General features: G+C 40.7%; 1 protein-coding gene across 5 annotated transcripts in view; it reads right to left on the reverse strand.

Moving 5' to 3' along the window:
• Positions 1 to 20,710, reverse strand: part of LOC121891219 — a 141,423-nt gene that overhangs the window by 6,482 nt on the left and 114,231 nt on the right. Inside the window, exon 7 of one of the 5 annotated variants that reach the window (XM_042404042.1) lies at positions 18,897 to 19,754. The exons of the other annotated variants lie outside the window; for them this stretch is intronic. The gene's annotated coding sequence lies outside the window, so the exon portion shown is untranslated. Of the gene's footprint in view, positions 1 to 18,896; positions 19,755 to 20,710 lie in introns of those variants that run through there. 5 annotated transcript variants of the gene reach the window in all.

Below are 20,710 nucleotides of genomic sequence, written 5' to 3' on the forward strand. Positions count from 1 at the left end.
TTACACCCTCTGTGATTTCTTCTTGTTTTCATTTCCCCAAGGAAACTACTTCACACTTTTCCTCAGCAAGCAGTAAACATAAACTGTCAGCCCGGATTTGCAATTTTACCAAACAAACTTCTATCTCTACGTAAAGCCCGTTAGGCCCAATCAATGCCAACAAACTGACACCCACAGATGAATCTGTTAGAAAAATCCCTTAGCCTGGAGAATAGGCGAGCAGAGTGCCTTGGCATTTCTAAGGAGCTATCCGTCATTGTGATCTGAGCACACGCCAGAAACAGATGATATACAAACATAATATCATTTGCTGGAGCTTATCATGCATGAAATATAATTTTTCAGGGTGGCGGGAGGAGAGAAAAGAGCAAAGAATGCATTTCTTTGGATCATTTCCATGTTTTTTAAGTGATTTGTTTTGTTGCTACATTCCTTTAATAGGCAGAGAGTAATGGTGGTGCTTTAATCAAAATGACAGAGATGTTAGCTGAAATCATGTTAATGCGAATTAATTTTATGGGCCATGTTGAATGTTTTACAAGAACATATAGTCATGCAGAAACCAATCATGGAGCTGAGTTCAGGATATCCTAGCAGGTAAATAATTTTTTAAGACTTGTTTTGGCTGTAAAATGCAACAGATATGTATGTTTGTTCTATTATTATTGAAATATTTAAATACATAAATCATTTTATTAATGGGCATGCATCATGGGCACATGAAGGGAGAAAGGAATGTCTGTTTCTGATAAAAAAAAAAAAATTTTCTCCTGAACTAAAAGTGCAAACTTGATGTAATTCAGATCATCTTAGCCCAGCCAAATAGTGTGAAAGACATCCAAGAGTCCTTCAGATCTGTGTTAGTGCTGCCTCTGTGGATTTAGTGGGTCAAGGGGAGCTGGGCACAGCAGGATGATATGAGCACTGTGGGAAGAGTGCAAGGTACCAGACAAGGTCTGAGGAAGGGCAGCTTTTGATTAAGGCCTTTCTACTACAGTGCTTATTTGGAATTTCCACCTGCACACTGCTGCTTTAATACAGCAAGGTTATAAGTATTGGCAACCCTGTTAGGTTTTAGCTCTGGGTCAGGAGCAGGGTGCAGGGGTGGATGGATTGCAACGAACTCTGTTGGTAGCATCTATTAAAACCCAAGCTAAGCATGACTTCAGATGTAGCTGGGTGTGTTTCTTTTCTGTGGGGCGCCTACTTCACCTAGATGAAGTTGCGTGTGTTATGTGTGTGTTTGTCTGGGAAGGGGAGCATCATTTATTGAGAAAGTGGGTCATTGCTGAAGGAAAGAAAAGGAATCGCATTGCAATACAACAAATTATAAACAATGTATGGGTTTAAAGGTCCTAATAATAATCTCTCCCCTTTCAGCACACTTGCATCATGTTTTTAAACTTTCTCAACAGGAATAAAGCTGCAACCATAAAATATTCAAAAGAACAAAGGCTCTTTCCATTAGCACAGCACACCATTTTAGCCATGCAAATCTCATCATCAAAGTCTGTCCTATGTAACTAAAAGCCCTATTAAGTCACACCAAGTTATTCTGTACGATAATAATTTAATTAAAGCAAAAAATGAACTGCTATCACCAGTCTATGGTGAATGCATCTCTGAACAAAACAATTATCTCATATTTCATCTACCTCTGTTTGGTATTGGCATGAGCTCCCAGTCTGTAAAACAGATTCAGATTCACTGGGCATGCAGTTTTGGGAACTGGGAGGGAAGGGGGAGAGGGGGAGGGGGGAATCTGGCTCTGATGTGCTAACAGATGATACCTGAACTCTACTGTTGTGGAATCCAAGCACTGATGCCCAGTCAGGGCTCAGCAACGCAGGCTGATGGACCACCCCATGGGGACGCAATAGCTGCCCAAGCATGGCAGACAGGAGAGAGAGACAGAGAGAGAGAGAGAGAGAGAGTAGGGAGGTGAGAAAGTTTAGCTTGGAGAGAAAGAAAGGAGGACTGCAGAGCAGAGCAACCAGAGGGGACAAGAGGGAGAGGAGGTACTGTAGAGTAAGGGGGCCCACATGTAAGACAGGACATGGTCAGTTACCCCTCTGCTCTACAGTAATACTAGAAGGTGGAAGGTAAAAGATGGGCTGGTTAAGAAGCAGTGGCATTGCTTGGAGAGTATGGCTGTTACTGAATCACAAAGAAATTATATAAATGAATGAAGAAATCGTCATAGAAACTTCACAGTGGGCTAGGGGGCAAGAGGCATAGCACATAAAAAACTTTTCTTTGATAAATCAATTCATTAATTAACTAATTCATGAAGAAATTAATTAACGATCCAAGGAATCCATCAATCCAACCCGCTAGATAGAAACTGACTATATTACACTGATCACGTAACACCCAGATCCACATAACATTTACCATTTCTTTTCGAATGTTATTATAAAATTCAGTGTTTCTGATATTAGTTGCATTCATCAGGTCACAATGGGGCTGCCTACTCAATTGTTAATGACACAGCCATCCCCAAATCACACTATTGTATTATTTGTCTCAGTTAGTTCCATGCAGTGACATTGATGTTGTACATATTTTTTTTTAATTTGGGAAAAAGAGAGCAGTGGCCTTGGATCAGCATTCAGTATGGGCAGATACCCTGAGGTGAGATATAGGAATGGGTATCGGGAGAGAAAAAGTTGTGCTGGTCCCTTCAAAGTCACTTATTTTTAGGTTTTTAATGACTGGCATACTGAGATTAAAGCTGAAAGCTAGTACATTCCTAGTTAATTCTAAGTATATACCCAAATCAACTCATGACTCACACTGATAAGATGTGTAAATTGAACAAATAACTCTAATCCAACTACCGCAAAGGTCATGTCCATGACTGATGAACTAATAAAAACTAAAAAAAGAGCCACTTAAAAGCTGCTGTGCTAAATTTAAATGTTATGACTCAGATCATCTAATGTGACATCAGTTAACTTTGTCAATGGCCTTTGATTGTTTTATACCACAAGACACCAAAGACATATGAGAGACTAAAAATATGACAAGAAGCCCAGTTTTTTTAGTGGATGGAGTGCTCACTCACTCCCTGCAGAATTAGAGACATTTTTGTGTTTTGTTAAAAAAAACAAAACATAATAAGTAGGAAGTACTTGGCAGGAAATATAATTTAAACTTCTGGAAAGTATCAAGAAACAACCATGCTATCAAGTACAGTACAGTCAAAAGTTTGGACACATCTTCCCATTCACTTGAATGAGAAAGTGTGTCCAAACTTTTGACTGATTCTGTAAGTTCAGCAGCCTATTGGCTACTGCTCCTCGCTTTTCCATCATTTCAGAAGCTCTGAGTCTAGGACAATGGCAATGAGTATGTGACATCTCAGACCTGGTTTGTTTGGAATCGGGCCTGATCAGGCAACTATGGAGATTACGGCTGCACTGTGGCGTGGCCTGCAGCTAAGAGTGTGAGCCCTTTGCCAACAAGGGCTGAGACAGAGACGTGACAGGAACCATTAAGGGGCTTTTCAGACACAAAATATTGCTCAGAAAATCCTGCAAACAAACAAAAAGTGTTCTCATCTGTTATCATATTGAAAGACGACATTTATGGCAAAGGCACAGCTTGCTCTTGACTAAGCAACAGTGTAAGTATGGATTACTTTGGATGATGTTTTCTGTTTCCTTTATTTATTTGATGAACCCAGACAAAACTACCAAGAGAACAGTGAGAACAACATTACTTTGATTAGTCTCAACATTATTATGCCTATACATAATGAAGTACATAATGTCACTTAATTATATCACATAACACTCAGAAAAAAATATAAAATAAAAACAATTGTGATGCCAGGCATATTTTGGGGTGTTGTACATTGTTCAACATTACCTCTGCAATTGTACATCTGGTATTGTTCCAAGGTAGCATATTAAAATACCTTGCAAGGGTGCCAGAAGTAGGGGATCTAAGGGGCCATTGGACCCCCCACTTCACCCTCCTCCCACATTCTTTTTAAGTCATGAATCACTGTATCCCTGTAAATGTCCCTATATTGCAACTGTTACAGTAAAAAGACATTTCAATCATTCCCATCCACTGATGAGAGAGGACCAAGCGGGTAGTTCCAGGTCTGAAAAGTGAAGACAATGCTGAAGTGCCTTAAACCTGCATTCTCTCTAATGGCCATCAGGGGGTGACTCCACTGGCTCCCAAGAGAAGTCTGATTGTATGGAAGTCTATGAGAAAATTACCCTACTTCTCACTTGATTTATTACCTCAGTAAACACTTTCCTAATGAGTTTATGGTCTCATTCGTCTTCTTCAATACAGCATGATGTTCATTTTCTAAATTATGGTCCCATTTAATTTAAATTTGATGATAAAGCAGAGTATGCTTTAGGGTGTCACTACATTGTGATTGACAAGTCGCTACCATGGCGACAACGTTGGTTAGGTAACGTAAACATGGCATAACCCCAGCTTCACAGAATATAGGCATAGGCGTAGCTGTAGCCATCGCTATTTCAGTGTTTTCAGTTCATGAAAGTTATTTGTAACATTTTGGTTGCCTAAAAGAGTTTTGTTCAGCATTTGGTTGTACTAATAGACCCTCTAAGGACTTGGATGTTCAGTTTTTCTGGCAAGTTCACTTTGTTTTAATGGTTTTAGGCCCGTTTTTCCCTAGTGAAAATTAGCAATAGCATTAGCATTATTGCAGTTAACCATAAACTGTAAATGCACTGTACTAACCAAGCTAGCGGCTAGCATTAGGGTCAGCGCCATCCTCTCTTCCAAATATGGTCACTTCTCATCACTTCTGGCCCCAAAAATCCAAGATGGTGACAGTAAAAATGCCAAACTCAACGCTTCAAATGTGAGTCCACAAACCAATGGGTGATGTCACGTTGGCTACGTCCGTTAATTTTATACAGTCTTTGGAGAGGACCATCTGACGTGCTGCTGAAATTTCATATCTAAGTGAAATGACTGTTTCTTAATTGGACACTTGCGCCCATAGGCAAAACATTCGGCGCGCAAGCAACCAGCCAGTCAAAAGACGTTTTGAAAGTTCATGTGAATTGGTTAGTTCATGATATCGCATTGAAACGACAGGTCCAAAACATTTCCTTTTTGGGTATATGCATCGAGGTGCTCCCAAAGTTTATTTAGGCTATTGTAGGCTATAAATGACACTTTCACACCAGCATGGTATGTTGATAATTTGCAAAGGTGAAGCAGTAATGTTTTTTTATTTCTGATTTATCGTTAAACAATGGATTTGGAGCAAGGCTGCTTACAATACAAGGACAACTTTAACATTCGTATTGCTTCCTGTTGTTACTCAGCCGTATAAGTGTTACTGTTCTGTAAACTTGTAGTTTTGGATAATTGAACAAAAAAGCTCTTATCTAGTCCCACAAGCATTAGTTAGCTGCTATGTGTTTGGAATTATACCGCCACCCTGTGGTGCAAGCAAGCTATAGTTACTCCGCAAAAGTTAAGTCAGTCTCCAGTTTATCTATCTCTACACACATGCACACACATACACACACACACTTTTTGGCCCCTGCATTTCTGAAATGAATCCAGCGCCCCTGATACCTTGCCAACCACTGCCAAGCTTTGAAGCATTATAGTACACTGTGTCCCCTGACAGGACATTTCTGCACAAAGCTCTGAATTTTAGTGGAAACATTAGTTAGAAACTTCTCTTGACATTTTCCAGACTTTTCTTTTGGAAATCACTCTAACCGGGCATCGGCACACATTTGCACAAGTCGACAAAACAAAGGCAAATATGGATTAACATATCAATGTGTCTACAAAGCGAAGAGGCTGAGCGTACGGGCTCTAGCTTCAAGGTGCTGCTTTCTTCATGAGTTTGGAAGCTGCAGCAGCAGTGCTCCAATTCCCCAAACTTGCCAGTCCACCTGATAAACTTTGCTTTTGAACAATGCAAACACAGGGTGGAAGCACACAAGGCCTTTGTGTTTCATCAGAACCAAATAATGTCACAGGGGAAAACGCCACAGAATGGCTAGGATAAGAAATTTCAATGTCCTAGTTATATTTTCTTTCCTTTTCAAGTGTGAATAAACACAGGGAAGTGTGTCTTGTGGGCATATCATTTGCTCAATATTTGTACTGTATGTCTGACATGTAACTATCATCTTTAAAGGTGATAGCCTGGCACCATAGTGTAAGCATACATCTGTCCTTGAATGGTGCATGTCTTCCACTTAAAACTAAAAGTGTGTCACCTCTAACACGTGGAAATGTACCTACAACCAGCTCTTTATTCCTCTTAAAGTTGCAAGTTTGTGACATACAATATAGAGTAGATATTTCAACTAATACATTTGACTCTCAGGTGTACGTGCCAAACCTCACACAATGAACAAATGCAATTATATTGCAGAGAATTTTATTGCAGGGAATTAGAATGAGGGATAGAAGGACAGAGAGACAGACAGAGAGGAACGAGCTGACATTTTGATTAAGGTGCCAACAAATTTTATTTGCAGTTTCAAAATGTCTCCTCCCTATTTCCTACAGGACATTTGAGGTTAGACAGGACAGGTATTCTGTCCCAACTTTAGCTGTCAGGCATCGATCCTCCCTAGATTACACATCAGATGCAGCCACAGTTCACAGCAAGACAAGTGTTATAAATTATGGAGTAGCCAACAGATGAAGACTGCATCTCCAGGGCAGATTTGCAATGTACCTAATGGTAGAACTCAATGTACAGTTTGAACTGATGTAAAGGTCAATGGTATCCAAAGCTTGGAGCTGGGATACTATTGACCTTGTGTAAATATCAGATTGAATGGAATTATTCAAAATATGGATATTTGTCTGCTGCTAAGGCAAACTACTTTTTTTTGCAAATTTTGCTGATGCCACATTACCAGTGTTCCATGTTACCCAGCTCCCTCTACTGCTCTATATAATGTAATTTGAACATGATTCAGAGCTAACTGAATGTGTTTATATCCATTTTCTGTGGACAAACAATTTACACTCTATTAGGCTTCTGAATAAGCCACTGAGTATGGCTGCAGAAATGGAAAATGGGAAGTGGGCCCCTGCAAACGTGCCAACTTTGCACTCTGGGAACCCTCTCTGCCTCAAATAGGCAATTATCTTTTGTCGTATTTACTGACTGACCCATCACCGATCACTCAGATTTAATGTGAATCACTCTTACCTACTGTACATTTCCGATTCCTTCTCCTTCCATATGAGCCTTTTTCCATTCTTTCCCAGGTGCCCACTCAAATTGAACGAAAGCAAGTAGGACAAGCAGGATTCGAATAATCAGCTAAACTAAATGGTGCAGAATTCCAGCTGGAAATCATGTTTGTACTGTACTGGACGACCGATGGAGAAAATTGGGGCACAAATTTGATTCCGAATCATCTTCTCCCCATGCACATAAAAGTACTTCAATTTATTCCAGTCAAGCCAAACATGAGTGGGTAATCATGTTTTGTTAGAGATGTGAGTTGCTGAGTTGAAGTAAACTGGAAAGTCATAAACCATAAATCGTCAGATGAGGGTAGATATGTTAACAGTCAGATTTATTCACATGGGGATAAACCCTGGGGTTTATCTGCAGCGAGATTTGTCACATCTTTGCCTGGAAACTGTGTTTATGTGTATCAGGATGTACTTTGAGATTATTCATGTATGGGTGCTTTATTCTTTATGGGTTAGAGTTGGGTTTCTTCATTTTGCCTGCCAGCCAGGAAATGAAACTATGCACTGCTTTCTGTGGCAAGGGGAAACTTCCCTTGCCAAAGACTTAACCTGATGTGCTGGGTGTCTCTCTTATAATTCCATAACCGTGTGCTGCCTGTTCCCCTTAAGCTGTGCCCTCTAGTATGAGCCTGAGAGGATGAGAAAGCCCATCTCTTCACCGCTCAGTCTAAATCTGACAGTCTCTCTTTGCCTTACAGGGTGATGAGGGGAATTTTTTTTTTTCACTCTTCCAAGAGGGAGATGGGTGAGTGCCATGCTCACAGCATATAAGAGGATCACACGGCGATGCTGAGGAGTTGGCCATTTCATGGCAACTCTCTGCCGTGACAGATGGGCAGTATGTTATTGCCATAGCCTAGAGTTTAAAAACCCAAGCTGCTTACTGAGTAAGTGATATGAACGGGGAATGAGATGGTGGGTGGAGCTACTGCAGGAAGTAAAAAAAGGAAGCAGGCAGATGAAGAAAGACATAAAGAAGGGACAAGATGAGAAAAGTAAGACATAAATACTGTAGTTTGACAAAGGGCGGGCAAAAAAAAAGTGTTTCTTTGAAAAGACTTATTCTATGCAAGATGAAGAGAACGCAACATGCCATGACAAGAACAGTTGCAAAAGAAGACAAAAAGCCAGAGAAGAATGAAAGACACAGAGTGGTGACTGCTGAAGCATGTGAGGGAGAAGAGTGAGGGAGAGAAAATACACCCAATCATATAGACAGCCTGGTGGGAAACTGTCTATGTACAGAGTGAGCACTAAATTAGTTTCCCACAGGGAGCTCATCTGCTGCTGAGGAAACCACAGAAAACCTTCTAGCCACACTCCAAATGGAGCCGATGATTTGACTTATTTTCTTATTGACAAATGATTTGCTGTGTCAGAATGGGAGGAAACCCATGGCTGCGAATGGAAGAGAATTACTAGAATATTTGCTGCTGAGCAATGGTAACATATTGTATCTGAGTCCTGTTTTAATATTATTAGTATTCATTAAAGGACAACTGAGATATAATGTTATAATGACCTACAGCTACATTTCAGAAGTGCAAACATCTAATGGTGTCATAAGAAAGACATGTATTTACCACACATTTATTTTATCTTGCTCTTCTGGTGAGGGAAAAAAAGTTATGATGCTTAGCAGCATGCTTGTGTATCCCTCTAGTCCTCCAGGTTTACTGCTGACTTTTATCTGCAGGTGTTCAGATTCATCCACCTCCAACTCTGCTACTGCTGCACGTCTACTAACTTTAGAAATAGCTTTAAAAGGCTGATATACTTTCTCTGCTCTCGTCTTATCCTCCTCTGTCAGATCTTTCCACCATTTATTTGTCAGATTGTCAATTACGTACTAATAATTGACAATAATCAGGAGTGGAATGAAATGTAAATAAAGGGGAGTGATACCACTCAACTCTTCAGATATCAGAGCTATACTGTGATTGTAAGCACTGATTGAATGCCTCTTAACCAACTGCAATGTGTGCTCAGCAGTAATTGTTGTATGGTTGCAGCTATACTGTGCAATCGTCAGGCTGGTGGAGACAGCTTTGGGACATTTGACCTTCTTATGATTTTAAATTAGGTACTTTGGTAAATGCGAAGCAAAAGATAAGCGTGTATTATGAGAGATACACCATACTTACATTGCAGAGGAAGAAAGAAAAGCAGGATAGGAAAGTGAAACATTAAAAGTTGCTCATCCCTCGGGACTATATTTAATATTTGTGTACAGCAAACAGGAGTTATTGGGGCGTTTGACAACAAGTGTTGCAAAGAGCAGCACCAGCAAAACAAACTAAACAGCTGTCCTGATATACTGTGGACTACAGTCATACTTCATTCCACTCTTTCATCTGCAGAACAGAAACTAAAAAATTATTTCATCCGTCCTCATGACATGACCAGTTTTATTGATAATGCAGAATACATCAGTAGGCGCGTCTGTTTGAAGACCTATTCTGTGTGTGTCTGTGTGTGCGTGTGTGTGTTGTTGGGCTAGGTGGAGGGCGTTCTGAGACTGAGGTAAAGTGTGTGAGTCATTGCAATGACTGTTGACAGGTGTATTGGTCATCTGTATTTGTGTGTACGTTCAACGGGAAACTTCACAGTTGCTGACGCCGCTGAGCAAAGGCTGGAGATACAGGCGATTATTTTGTAAAGCTTAGGTGTGATCCTAGCAAGTTGCTGCATGCCTCTGGAGCACTGACAGAATCAATACATCTAATGTAGAAATCAAACCCCAGCAAACTGAGACACTCGCACACACTTCCACCTCAGTGTGCATCCACTCCTGATGCTGCAGAGCATGGATCAGGCACGGTCTCAGAAGACCACTGAGGACTTCTGGTCCACTGACACACACACACATAGTCAAACACACGCGCACATACATACATGTATGCATGCGGAGTCCCATTCACTCTTTTCCACACACACATTTCCCCATCCCCTGCAGGGCAGCTGGCTCTCTTCAGCCTCCAATTTATTGTGAATTACCAGCTGTCCCACCAGCAGCCCCAGCGAACACCACAACTGATCCTCTCTCTTTATCTTTAAACTACTTCCTTACAGATTTTCCCTGTGAAGAAAAAAAAAAACAAACACCACCACTCCCACAACCACCCAAGAGAAAGTCATAATACTGCATGCACAGTGCAACACACTGCAAATGTAACAAAACAATGTGTTTCAAGACTTAATCTCCTGTCCATCTGTTCTGTCACTATTGAGAGGTAAGAAAGGAGGAGAGAGAGAGAGAGGGAGAGGGAGTGACAGGGAAAAGAACAAGGAGGGGAGGATGCAGGATATAGGAGAATAAGAGAAGCATGCAACCTTCATATGCTCCCTATGCATTGCAAATCATGCTTACGTTATGCAGCCATCATCTTTTATGCAAATTGTTTGAGTGCTGCAACAGTGTCTTATACATATTCATGCTGCAGGAGGAACATGGCACCTGTCTGCGGGCCGGCTGGTTACATTAAATCTCTGCGTTAATGTAGAGCATATGCAGAGAGGGCAGGGTGATTATGCACAGGCAGATGAGATGCTTTTTCCAAGGGTGAAGCTTGAAGGGAAATGACTTGCAATGAAACTACTCAACATTCTTATTCTTGATTTTTTATTATTGTGTGTGAAAATACTGCATGCTCATTTCATACATTTAAATACTCACTATGCCTTATTTGCATTTAATTTAATGTAGAAAATAGAAAAAAAACAACATACAGTAGTCCAAACACTATATTGTATGCTACCACACACTCAAATACACATGTAGTGCTTCTGAACACGGTGTTGCTGAATGTGGAGGTGTATTGGTCTGAACAGGTGAAGTAAGTTTCAGAGAGTGGGTGGGTAGTCAGTCAGTCAGCCTGCCAGTGGGAAGAGCAGTCAGACAGAGGTCAGGGTTGTCACGGTCCGATCACACCAGCGAGGGGATTTGGGGCTTGTCAACGGCATGACAGAACCAAAATGTGTCAGGATAAGGGCAACAGGCGGCCTCTGTCTTCCTGTGTGCCGCTGTGCTACAGACTTCCCTTTGGGGGGTGTCTGACTTCACCGACCACAGTTTTTGACTCTTATAATATGCCTGAACACAGACCGTTTACATCAGAAATCTGCAGAGTATGAGGCCGTGTTTTAGGATACATTGCATTGGAAGAAAGTCTATGGTCACATGCTAAGTTCTTCCTGAGCATATCCCTTCTGCTCCGGTCTGCAAATGAATGACATCTGGTAATAGCCTCACTGCCAGGTACGAAATCATGATCCAGACTCTTCTCATTTGTGGTTCCGTGATGGTGGAATTAGCTACTCAGTGCCACACAGTCTGCTGACTCCCTTGGTGCGTTCACTGAAAACTCAGCTTTTCTGCAAACATCCTCTTGAAACTTTAGCACTACGCTGATTCTTGAACTACTTTCATGCTTTCTTGTTGTTTCTTAAGCTACTTCCATTTGTTTTTTACTGTAATAATAAAAAAGAGAAACTTCTGTCTGGCGCTCTTTCTCATTGCACTTGTACCTCTCTTTCAGTCACTGTCCTCTAATGCTCTTGCCTCACTTGTATGTCAGTTTAGATTAAAGCATCTGCCAAATGACAATAAACTTGTCAATTTGTAGTTTGCCATGTGTGGGGGGGTTATATGATAGCAGAAACAATTTAAGTGCGTGGAAACCCAGTGAAAATCAATAAAAATGAAAACGAATAAACTAACAAACATGAACATGAGGGCCTGTGCACCATGTTTGTGCTACTTGGAGCCTGAATTTGGGTTATTGCTTCAGGGAAACTAAGAAAGTGCTAGAGGAGATCCTCGATAGCACCACCCCCTCCCCCCAACCCCCCCGCACACACACACTCGGAGACACTAACAAACACAAACAAATCAACACACACATGCATACACACAATGTCAGACTAACAAATCAACACTGAAATCCACAAATCCACAAAGCACACACACACACCATAGAACAGAACAATGACAATATGACTTACCTAATTAAAAGCTACGCTCAGCAAATTGGACAATGCAAATTGTGAGGACAAAAAAAAGAGGAAGCTTTCGCCGTCCTACACTCCTCCCCTTCGTTGCACTCCTCTCTTCTTGCTTTTGAAAGCCATCTCTGCAAATTTCAGGGCTGTGTAATTATCCCTCCGTTCTAAAGTAGACATTAGTGAAGACATCCCACCACTCTTACAGGGATCCTATTAAGACAGGTAATTAAAGGCGGCGCAAAGGAAAATTGGCTGAGGAATGCATATTGAAAAGAGCCTCAAATATGGGCAATAAATCTCCTGCCTGTCTGTCTTTAGGGTGCTTTTTTTGAGTGTATTATTCAGGAGCCTCTTGTTGGCAAAGGCCTGAGAGAAACATATGCTGACAGGAAGGGGGACGGAGAAGGTGGCCAAGTGGCGGCCATTTTGTAGGTGACCTACTTCTCTTCTGTTTTAATGAATAGAGGAATGGGAGGATGTGAGGAGGGTTTAGCTGTGCCTTGCCAAAGAAAGCCATTTGTCCTTGCTGTGCCTTCAGTATACAGTGTGGTACAAATATTTTAGAGCCCTTGGCATCCGCAGGTGAAAGCAATGCTTTTAAATTACGCTGATGCTGATTTATTCAATTCACACGTCAGCTACGGTAACAAAGGCATTCATCATAAGCACCTGATTTGCATTCTACACAGTGAACGAGCCAGGTTTTCTTCCTTGTCACACCAAATGATGTTTATAACACTAATCATATTATGATATTCCAATGAACATTTTCATCACCTAACACCTTCTGAAAGCTCTATCGCTGAACCGCTGATGAGTGCAGCCCCTCATCAATTGACTGAACGTTCAAGTGGAAAAAAGGCCCGGCTTGAAATCAAGGGCTTGGCGCAGCATGAATATTGACAAATCAGAGATGACATGGGATCGAGACGATGGAAGGCACGGCGTCGATGCGATTGTAAATGGAAACAATCGATATCGCGTTACATTCTGGAAAGAGGGGGTGATGAGAGAAAGCACTCCGATGCACAATCTAACGGATCGCTATTGAGGTATGTGTCGATTCAAAACCTACAGGTATAAGGACTTATAAGAAACTAGGGACCAGCAGCTCTGAATTGGAGCCTGGATTGGATTCTTATTTGGAGTAGAAAGAACTTCTCTGAACCCCCTTTAATATGGACAAATGACTCTCATTATCTTCTTCTCTATTGAATACCAGTTACTGAAGTAGGCCTTTAAGAAAGGAAATCTGATTCAAGAGGGCTCTCCATCTCTCCTCCTCCTTGCCTTTCTTTCGCTCCCTCCTTCACTGTCTGTTATACACAAGAGAGTGCAGCCTGGAGAATACAGGGATGCACACTTCAATTTAGAAAGCATGAATAAACAATGGGGTTTCCATGTGCTGCAGAAATTTCCCCTGGCGACGTTCACTCACACACTCTATAGCCGATACACTTGCACACGTATGGAGCTCACACTCGCTCCGTGGGACGCGCGCAGGCTCAGCAGAACGGATACTGATGCATATATTCGGTTTCATAAACACTGGCAGAGTGTGAGATATCTGTGCACGCGCTATCTGAAAATACTAACTTTCCTTTACAGAGATACTCTGTCACATATGAACACACATACACACACACACACACACAAACACAAACACAAACAAACTGTCTCTCAGACTTTGGCAACCACATAGTTTTATGGGTGGTGAAAGGGAGCACAAAATTACTTGCTCACAGCAGAGAACAGTGTCACAGTGAAAACTGCTGTGAACACAAATTTAGATAATGGTCATACACACACAAACACACACACATAGAAACACAAACAGCCTGAAAGTACAACACAGCAGAGATCTTTGTTGCAATCTATTTGAAGCAGAGTTTCCTTAAGAGAGCACTGAGATGGAAACAAACAGTTCCTGCAATAAAGCCTCCCTCAGTGCACAAATTAGGATAAGAGACTCAGCATGAGTTAGAAGTCCCTGTTTGGAGCATGTGTGTGCGTCTGTGTGTGTATGTGTATGTGTGTGTATGGGTGTGATAACAGTCTACTGTACTTCTTTGAGTGAGATTTGTGTTCTTGAGAGAGCAACAGAGAAAGAGAGAGAGAGAGAGAAAGTGAGAGTGTGTGTGTATGTGTGGGTGTTTGCATGTGTACAGTACGTGTGTGTGTGTGCCCCCTCGGTCCTGGTCCCTTTAATTCTGTGAGCTAAGATAATGAGAATTTTATCTGCAGCTCCTCTGAGGCGTGGGGCTCTGATTGAATGGGAGCAGAGTGTAACGGATGAGACGAGCGATAGCGGGCCGGCTAGGTTACACACAGGCAGGCTAACGCACCGCCAGCGTGCTCTATGGGGAAACATGGATAGTGTGTGCCAGCACTGAGGGAGGTAATGGAATGTGCTGTGTACCTGTGACAAAATGGGAGCCCCTTGGGTTGTGAAGAATGCCATGGCTGTGATAATAATACTCACTATGTGTCTGGAAATAGGACATGGTGCAACGCTGCACCACGCAACTCTTAGCAATGGTAAACCTTGGGCATGTTTATGATTATTCAAGCAGTAAACTGGCAAATAAGTAATTTTAATATTCTCTGTCTCTCCTCTGTAAAACACACACAACGCCATGCTTATACACACTGAACATCTTCAGCCGTACCCTTTTCTTGTAATTTCCACGATTAATCATTTTCCCAGCAAAATCATCTCCTTAATGGCACACCTGATAAGTCTGATGTCAGATTCAGTTTTGCAGGAAGCAGATAGAGAGCCGTAAGGTAAAAATTAATGAGATTAATCAAATTAATTAAATTGCGGTACTTCTCCTAAATGTGGAAAGTCGATGCAGCTAGACCTGAAACAGTCTCTACTGCTCTATTTCTCCAGTGAAATCTTTTTATGGTTATATCTAACAGTTTTATGTCGAAGAAGCAGTAATCCTAAAATCATATCTTGTTTAATTGGCCACCATCACTTTTTATCTATGACCCAGAAAGAGATGCTTATACAGTAAACGCATTGTACTTGCTCATCTAAATGTGGAGAAGAGGATGAGAGGAGATGCTTTGGCTAAAAATAAGTCAGTGTCTGCAAGCCGGAATGTAAATTATATGAGTATGTAAATTAGGGTTGTCAAATTATAAATGATGCTGGTTAAAACTGGAAGGACGGACCTGTCAGTAAAAGCAGAAACGTACCTTTCAACTTTCAATTTTAAGGTGCCTGAATGTTACTTCTAAACATACTGAATAACAAGCAGTACGTGTATTATAATAAGGTATGCATCTACAACTATGATTTCTAAAGCGCTGATTCTGTAGCACATACTGTATGTTGTTTTAAGGTTTTTTTTTCTGGTGAGTCATTTTTAATCTTTTTACTTTCTTTCAAAGGTGACATTGTCCTCTGTGTGTTGAACAGGTAACATGACCCTAAAGTCCATGATACCCCTTTTAAGTCCATTATAGAATGACTAATCTTATTCCATGTTCTCTTATCCCCCTTTGCTTCCCTCGTCTTCCTGTGATGTGGATGCAAGAGAAAAAAAAAGTTTTGAAATGACTTCACAGCTCACTATCAAACAAGGACCCATCTGCATCGAGCCTCTCTCTTTCACGGCAGCACGGAAAATTAGTCTCTCATAATGAAGCAGAAAAATTTGAGTTAGAAAAAGAAAATAGGTACAAAAGCCTCTCAGCTGACTTGTCTGGATATGAACTCAATGCATCTTTGCTTTTGTCTTGTTTGTCAGCTTTTGCGCTATGGGGTGCCTGCTAATCATCAAATCCACTAAAGTTTATGATAAACAAAAACACATCTCAGATTCATTACCTTCATAACAGGCTTTCACTTTTTTTTCACATTACCAAGCATTTCTTCGAATAATAGATCAGAGAAAAAACAAAGATGCGATTTAAATTGGTAAAAACCATGCTGGGAGATATTGACAAATGAGGCTAATGGGGAAAAAAGAATAGTCCAACACTTTCATTACAGAGCAATTGCTTGGCAGTATTAAGGTAACAATGGTCACCTTGGAGGAAAATAATTCATCATCATTCTAGGAATTGCAAACCTTCACTTGAGTAAAGGTAATGTTTGAAGGAGTATGGATGACTATTAAAGTGGGCAATAGGTGATGCTTAAGAGGATTTATTCATAGCTTAAGACAAATGTCAACAGTGATCACTCTAAAGATGAGATATGAGCTAGGCTCACATTTGATGGGCATAGACACATATAGTATATGCATTAAATATGGGTTACATAAAAGGTTTTTAGTGTTCCTCCCATTATGTCAGTAATAATAAACGCTTGTCACTCTATGTGTACATAGGGTGAGTATATAGCTTTCTCATTAAAGGGTAATCCATGAGCCTTCAACACACATTAAATGATTGGCAGAGTCAGTGCATTCCTGCAATGGGAGGAATATTGGAATTACAATGAATAGGGAAAAGCACAAATACTGTAGTTACTGTATCATAGAGGAAAGGAAGGAGATTGAGGAAATTGGTTTGTGATTGTCAGGTTGTTGGTCTTAATCAATCTGCAAAGTCTGAGTTCAGCCAGTGAACACTTGATCAACACACAAGGAAAAACTTTGACTTAATCCCAGCTGCTCAGAGGCTGAGAATAGACTATTCTGGTAAATACAGGATAATACCCAATATGTATGTTTCACAATTGTAATGTATAACCGACGCAAGATTCTACATTAGTGCTAACAAACTGGGTGAGAGATGTAGGAATTTTAACCTTGGTGGGTCTTATACACCTTGATGAGAGTTCAGAGTACGAGAAAAGCAAAACAGACACAAAAATGTGGTCATTCCATGCAAAAAAAAATTATAATGGAAACTGTCTCCAACTGATACCACAGTTCTGTTTTTCAAACCCAACAACATACTTTCAGGTAGAGAGATAAAATACAATCCAGGAAGTCTGGTTTGTTAACAGACCCATGAGTTTGAGGACTTACCAGATGCCAAAAAACTGCATAGTACCTTATAATACTCTGAGAGAGGATTTTCAATTTCTGGAAATTTATCACAGCAGTAACTATTTTATCTTTCGTCATCATGTTCACGAGGTTAACAGTAGAAATATGGCATTAATGTTACAAAGTAATCTGCTACTTCTGTGTGTTTGGACATAGTTTTCAGCTGCTGCCGCACCTTGCCAGATGACAGTGCACTGTAGTCCAGCAAAAGATGAAACATCAATTTCAGTTCCTTCTAACTAAGTATTTCTGGAAATCAAGTTTCGATAAATGTATGAAATATCCTCTTATATGTGCTTTGATATTGTTTTCTCTGCTGTTTGTATGCATTGCTGAACCCAAAAACCCAAAAGACAGAAAATCTTCTACAAAATTTAATTGCATTTTTTTTTTTACAGCATATTAGGACTGAAAACTTTGTGTCTGGGATTTGAAACTGTCAAAAACACTGCGACAAACAATGACATCTGATTCCACCCAGAGCTTAATTTACGACAGTGTGATGCTTGAGCACATGCTCCCATCCTACTTCTTATCACTCTGAAGTGACTGACCTGATGAACACTGCCTCGGGTCCTTTGGTGCAATGGGTTTTGTCATTGTGTTGCAGTTTGCTACTCAGAAAAGCAGATATTCCAGTGGTTCAATCCATGAACTGAGCCAACATTAACCTATTTGTAAGTTCAAACCTTTATTTTTTTTCAAATTGCCTTCAGCCTTTGTCTCTTTTGTTGTGGCTGTATCTACCTATAGTAGTGCATTAACTGAAGAATGAGGATCTTGGTGCAGCACTGCAGAAACAGCAGCACTGAGGTCATGTCCCCCAACAAAAGGTCTCATTTCTCTCTACAATGCAGAGAAAAACTGCTCTTCCCGCTTAGGGAACAATGTTGTATACCGTCTTGTGCAGTTACTTTCCTTTTTCTCTTATTGCATTTTCTTTACAGTACGCAGAACGAATGGTTGACTAATCAAGCCTGAGCAGTGGGATGGTGGTGAGGTTTTTACTGAGGGCTTTTAACAAGGTGGTGTCCCTCTCACTCCTGTAAGCTCCACTTTTACTAGATAATGATGTAAAGGTTGGGGACTGAAGTTCTTTATTATTGTGTGAGTTCTTAAACACTTGTTTTTGGGTCAAGAGTGTGGTATATCCACGTTGTACAAATTGGTATGTAAGATAAAACCTTAACCCTAACTCTAACCTTTTTTTTTCAACAAAATCCTAATTGCTTCTTTGGTAATACTTAAAGACATAGAGCTTTATAAGTGGACCCTAAGGGATAATACTCAATGAGATGTGCTTTTAATAATGCATGACACGGAGGCAGGAAGCCCTTCAAAATACTGCCAGGTTTTTGGCAACAGAGACAATGAAAAGGTTTCTTTTATACCGTCTTGATAACCACATTCAGTCGAGAGAGAGCAAAGCTTAGACTGAGATGAACACAATTCTCTTTTTTTTTGAGCTACAATCATATTTTTCTCTTTTGGATTTGCTCCAACACAGATTATTATATTATATTATTAATACAGTATTCACAAGCCAGTCAACAACATTTGAAAAGAATACATTTGTATAAACTTCCTCTTTTACTGGCGTCACACTTATGCCCACTCATAAAAAGGTATCCAAATTACAATTAGAGCCCAGATGCAAATTCCTAAATATGTATCCACACATGCTGTATCAAATGTGTGAATAACAGTTTGTAAAATATGAATCACAACTACAAATGATTGAGCTCAATAATTTGTCTTATATCCAAATGATTTCTTAAGACTACACAGCGGGCGATGTGTTAAAGCAATCTCTACTTGTTAATTGTGTTAAATCATAATTAAGAAGACAATGGGGGTACAAATTTAGTGTCTGCTCCATTGTTGTGAAAAGACTGTTATTTTTCACTTGTGAATATGTATAATGAGCACTGCTCTGCAATAAATAATATTAAGACAGTCGTATTGTTCTGGCCTTCTAAAATCAAAGTAATTGAAATACTAAGCTTCATCTCTGACTGCAAGCCCTAAATTGCAGATCCATTATTGTCTTCCATAGCCTGTTACTGTAAAAACAAAAAAAACTACTGGGTTCATAAGAATATCAAAAAAATTAATTGGTTTTGGGAAAGTTTTTGTAAGAACAGGGACTACAAAAGCATTGTTCTGTATGTATGGTACGCCTTTATGATGTGTGTGTTTGTGTCTATATATATGTATGGCTTGTCTCCCCAGCAGTATTTGGACAATGTAACTATCCAGATGCTAGACTTTCTCTGAAGTAGATCGATGCAAATGGCTCGCTGTTGCAATCACAGATGCCACAAGCAAGGACAGACAGGCAGCCAACATCTCTCTCCCGCTCTCTCGCTTCCTCTCACACACTCTCTCCGTGGCACAAAATGATCTGCCACTCTGAACAAGAGTCTGCGCTACAGGGCGGACGCTGGCATCCATTTATCAGTGCTGGGCTCATCCAGAATATTGTCTCTCCTTCTGGCAGGAAGCAAATCAAACAAACAGGAGGACAAATGGAGAGCAAGAAGGAAATCGGGAAGAGGAGAGAACAAAGAGGAAAAACAGTGAGACTTCTTTTGCCAACCACTTCAATCAGGTGAACAGATGTATGTCGAACAAAAATGAAAGGCTCAAATAAAAAAAAGTGAATCATTACTTATGAGATCTCAGCTGCAGAGTTAGGCCCATGACATCCTTTCTACAATGTTCCTCTCACTGCAAATCCCCCTCTCACTGCATTCATCTCTGCGACACCCTTTTCTCCCATCATGACTCCTCCTCCAACCCTGATTCTCTATCCACCTTCAATTTCTCTCTCATGTCTCCCTGCTATCACTCCCTCTCTCACTTCTTCCTCCATCCAAACCCCTCTCTCCTGAGCCATTCCACTTGATCACCTCTCTGGTCTCCTTTCCAGCTGCACAAAATAGATCAAAAAAGATCTGCGTTGAGATTCAGAAAACAATCAAAACTGCATTTGTAGATGTACATTTTACAGTACATGCATACATTGACCACTTTTGAAAGAATATCCTGAAACACCACATTTTTATGTGGTTTCATTGTCTTTTTTTTTCATATGGGTCTCAATGCCCCCCACCCTCCTCCAAATATGCAATATGCAGTGGTCTCGCCTGGCTGAGTCGGTGCCGGTGGCCTTGCAGACAGCTAGCTGTGCCCATTACCTTAAGCACGTCTGGCTGGGGTGAGCTAGATTAGGGGAGGAATGAATAAGGCTTCTTGACTGTGAGCGCCCGGCCACCTACCTATAAATCACCTGCTAACTCCCCACAGCCACCGCGCCCCCTCCCGTGTCAAAAGTCTCTGACCCAATCAAAATTTCACTGTTCTTCCCTCTCGCCCCTCCCTTTCTCCTTCCCCATTTTCCCTTGCCTTCCTCCGTACCTGCCTGTGCTCCTCAGCTTTTCTCT

The sequence above is a fragment of the Thunnus maccoyii genome, chromosome 23 (assembly GCF_910596095.1).
Source record: "Thunnus maccoyii chromosome 23, fThuMac1.1, whole genome shotgun sequence".
Taxonomy (NCBI): Eukaryota; Metazoa; Chordata; class Actinopteri; order Scombriformes; family Scombridae; genus Thunnus; species Thunnus maccoyii.